The sequence below is a fragment of the Nyctereutes procyonoides genome, unplaced genomic scaffold (genome assembly GCF_905146905.1).
Source record: "Nyctereutes procyonoides isolate TBG_1078 unplaced genomic scaffold, NYPRO_anot_genome, whole genome shotgun sequence".
Lineage (NCBI taxonomy): Eukaryota > Metazoa > Chordata > Mammalia > Carnivora > Canidae > Nyctereutes > Nyctereutes procyonoides.
This window is the reverse complement of record NW_026575014.1, coordinates 50,766-55,333: the sequence shown is the minus strand read 5'-3', so window position 1 is coordinate 55,333 and position 4,568 is coordinate 50,766. Positions and strand designations below refer to the sequence as shown.

Here is a 4,568-nt window from a genome sequence, read left to right as displayed (position 1 = left end):
TCTCGTGATCTTTAATTGTTTTTCTCTTTTTCCTCAGCTTCCTTCCTTGCCATCAACTTGTCTTCTATGTCACTCACTCGTTCTTCTACCTCATTAACCCTCGTCATTAGGACCTCCAGTTTGGATTGCGTCTCATTTAATTGATTTTTTATTTTGGCCCAATTAAATCTAAATTCTGCCGTCATGAAGTCTCTTGAATCCTTTATGCTTTTTTCTAGAGCCACCAGTAGATTTATAATTGTGCTTCTGAATTGGCTTTCTGACATTGAATTGTAATCCAAATTTTGTAACTCTGTGGGAGAGAGGACTGTTTCTGATTCTTTCTTTTGTGGCGTGGTGAGTTTTTCCTTCTAGTCATTTTGCTCAGTGCAGAGTAGCCAAAAACAAGTCGTACTGGAAAAAGGAGAAAAAGAGAGAATTAAAAAAGGTTGGGGAAACAAATAGAAAATAAAAAAACAAGGGGGAGTATCCTCTGATTCTATATACTGTAAATCCCTCGACTTCCCCTGGAACTTTCCAGCGCTGCTTGGTCAATAACTTGCATTTCCGTTGTCCTTCCAGCTGGTTTTCTGGGGGAAGGGCCTGCTGTGCTGATTATCAGGTGTGTGCACCTTGGGGAGCTGCCCAGCCCCCTGCCAGTGGGAGCTGTTTATCTTGTTAGGCCCCTGCTCCCAGAGACCCTGCTCAGTCCCAGGTACAAGGTGACATCAGGAGGAAGAACAACAGTGGTGGGGCCAGCTCTTCAGCCCTGGAGTCAGCTCCCGCAGTAACTACCGCAGCTCCCAGTGTGCAGGGGCCTGAATGCTCCAGGGGGCTGGGGACGCTGATCTGCACACCTCGGGGCCATCTGGCAGCAGAAGCGTCCTTGCTCCCCTCTGTCCTCCTGGCCTCTGCCTGTCCCTGGGGGAGCGCCAGATCTTGGGCTCTGATCCCATGCCTTGGGCTCCCTCCCGGGCCTGCGCTGTTGGGATCGTGCTCTGGGGCCCCGCAGCCCCCACCGCGTTGAGCCGCAGCCTGAGTCGCCACCTGAGCTGCTCCTGGGGTCGTGCAGCCCCCTCGGTGTGGACTGCTACCTGAGCCGCTGCCTGAGCTGCTCCCGTGGCCCCCTGGGCAAGCGCTCTAGCCCTTTAGGGAACTCAGTCCGCGGTGTGCAGTGTGCTCTCCCCTAGGCCAAGTTCCTCTGTTAGTGCCCCTGGGAGCCTGAGGGCATCCCTGCCCCTCCTGGGATCTTGCCCCAGTTCCCTGCGAGCGCCTTTCCGTCTGGAAAGATGGGTGGAGCTCCTGCTTCTGTGGGCCTGGGCTTTCCTGTCCTGGGGGCTCCCGCTGCCCGGCCTTAGCCCCGCTCCTCCCGGGGCCCCTCCCCGTTGGATACTTTCTTATTTCTTTATTTTTTTTCCATCTTCCTACCTTGATAGAAGCACGAACTCTTCTCACTGTAGCATTTTAGTTGTTCTCTCTTTAAATCTCAGGCCGAATTCGTGGGTTTTCAGGATGATTTGAAAGGTATCTAGGTAAGTTGGTGGGGACAGGTGACTTGGGGACCCTACTCTTCCACCATCTTGCCCCACCTCTCCCATGGTATTTCTTTTCAGAAATAAATACCCGCTCAAATCTTTTGCTCCTTTTGGGGTACCTGTTTTATTAATTTCTAGGAAGTACTCAGATTTTTGTATATTGTGTTGTTTTCATGATGGTTTCTTTGTGACTTTCTTCTTATCACTCTAAGTTTCTTGTGCTTTGAAGCAACACATTATCCCTTCTCATCCTCCCAGCTGTGTTTTCTTATTTCTTTATTTTATTTATCTTATTTCTTATTTTCATTAACATAAGGTAAAATTATAATCATAAAATCACTTATTAATATAAGGCAATAAGTTTTCAAGTTATTATGAATGATTCTTCCTGGTTACTTAACAAAAAGGGTCAAGAGAAACTCCACCTTTAAATCAACATTGAAGACTTGAAAACTTGGCCTATAGGGCTAATGCTGTGGAGTACAAGGGCAAAACGATTTCAGTTCAATTCATTTTCTTCCGAAGTAGATGTCGACCACTCAGATATCTTTAGTATCCTGTCTAGCTAAGCAACGGTCAGAGTGAGTAAATCATGTATTTTTAGAAATGAGAATAATGGGGATCCCTGGGTGGCGCAGCGGTTTAGCGCCTGCCTTTGGCCCAGGGCGCGATCCTGGAGGCTGGGGATTGAATCCCACGTCGGGCTCCCGGTGCATGAGCCTGCTTCTCCCTCTGCCTGCGTCTCTGCCTCACTCTCTCTCTCTGTGACTATCATAAATAAATAAAAAATAAAAAAAAGAAATGAGAATAATGGATAATTAACTCAGAGTGGTTTTGTAGTAATACATAAGCTACGTAAAATGCTTAGCATGGCGTTGGGGGCATTAGTGGTATTAAGTAATGATACAATGATTAGTTTTATCATTGTTATCATCTGATAATTTTTTAGTAAATACAAAGGCATATTTATGCAAATTATTATTATCAGTTATTATCTATTCCAAGTGGTAAGAATTTAAGTATTGGAGTTATTTAAAATTTGATTTATTCACTAGAGAGAGAGAGAAAGAGAGAAAAATTGAGCAGAGAGAGAGGTGGAGGGAGAGAAAATCCTCAAGCAGACTTCATGCTGAGAATGGAATACTGGATCCTAGGACTCTGAGATTGAGACCTAAGCTGAAATCAAGAGTCAGATGCTTAACTGACTGAGCCAGCCAGACATCCCTAATGTTGGATTTTTGAACATATCTTTGTCATGGAATAAATACAAACCATACATCTGGGAATACTCCATGCTTACAGATATGAAGGGTCATGTTTCCAGTTTAGTTTACAGGTCAAAATGTGGCCAAATTGGGATGTAGACAGTGCATTTGCTGATTACATGAGAAAACTAAAAATTGTCCTATGGATTTGTAAGCCTACTTATCAGTCTCTTGATGGCATTCCTAATCTCTTTATTTCTCAGAGTACAAATGGCTGGATTCAGGAGAGGTGTGATTACTGTGTAAAACACAGCAAGCAACTTGTCCACCCAAGTGATGCTAAGTGGCCACAGATAGATGAACATGCAGGGTACAAAGAAGAGAAGCATCACTGTGATGTGGGAGGTGCATGTAGAGCACCTTGGATGTTCCATCCTCAGAGTGAAGACAGACTGTTACTAGGATGTAGGTGTAGGAGGCCAGTAAGAGAAGGAAGCAAGTTGTTGCCAAGACCCCACTGTCAGAATTTATCAACATTTTCAGAGTATGTGTGTCCATGCAGGCCAGTTTGCTCACCAAAGGAATGTCACAGAAAAAAACTGTGACCCACTCTTCTGGGTCCACAGAAGGGCAGATCTAAAATCATAGCCAGTCGGCTCATGGCATGCACAAAACCAATGATGCATGATATCAAAACTAGCCAGATGTACTTTTGTCTGTCCATGATGCTGGAGTAATGGAGTGGCTTGCAGATGGCCATGTAACAATCATGGGCCACTGTCACAAGAAGCACCATCTCAATTCCTGCAAATAAATGCACACAGAGGATCTGGCTTGTGCATCTACCAAAAGAGATGGTCTTATGATGCTTTAGGAAGTCTGTGGTCAGTTTGGGGGTAGTTACTGAGGTAAGGCAGAAGTCCACAAATGAGAGATTGGCTAAGAAGTACATTTGGGAATGGAGATGAGGGTCCGTGATGAATAAGATCACTACGATGAGGTTGCCCACCACAGTCATCAGATAGAGCATAGAGGAGGGCAGTAGGAGGAAGGTCTGGAGCTCCCTTGAATCACAAAGTCCATGAAAAATGAACTCGGACACCACAGACTGATTTACATCATCCATTTAGTAATTGTGTTCTAATGCAGACCAAAGAAAGACATGAACTAAGAACTTCTAGAATGGAAAGAAGAACCTCATGAATGCTCAGATGTTTTGGAATAGATGACTGTTGTGCAAAATTCAAATCTTAGCATTGTATGAAGCTGAAGATTGAAAAGAAATGTTCCTTAAATTACAGGTAGGCTAGTCCTATGACCAAGGTGGGGAACTAATTATAGAAGGGTAGGTCCAAAACCTTACCTATAAGAGGTCTAGTTATGGGAATGAAAAAATAAATATTCTGATGGAAAATGTCAATGCGACATATTCTTTTTTTAATACAAATTTATTTTTTATTGGTGTTCAATTTGCCAACATGTAGAATAACACCCAGTGCTCATCCCCTCAAGTGCCCCCCTCAGTGACGTATTCCATAGATAACTTCTCCAAGGCTTGAATCTGCCTCTTCTGGAGAGAGAATACATAGCTTTGAAATACATTCAGAAGCTCTTTCCCAGGCTCCAGGACAATAATGGAATGCTATGTTTCTCATGCATATATGAGTCTCAGAAGCAAATCTATTGTGAAGTGGATATGTGTTAGCCCACTGAACTGAGCCAAATTCCTTCACAATCTCTGAGTCATCAGATGACTTGAAAAGAGATATTTGTGTTTCAAAAAAGACCCCAGATGCTGACTATCCATTTCTAATATCCAATATTTCCCTCCATTTGTAATCTCCCCATG

The 4,568-nt window shown here is 44.0% G+C and overlaps 1 pseudogene; it reads right to left on the bottom strand.

Annotated features, from left to right (window-relative positions):
* Window positions 1–2,919: 2,919 nt before the first annotated feature.
* LOC129519460 (olfactory receptor 4K15-like) lies at window positions 2,920–3,845 on the bottom strand (annotated as a pseudogene).
* Between the last annotated feature and the right edge of the window lie 723 nt (window positions 3,846–4,568).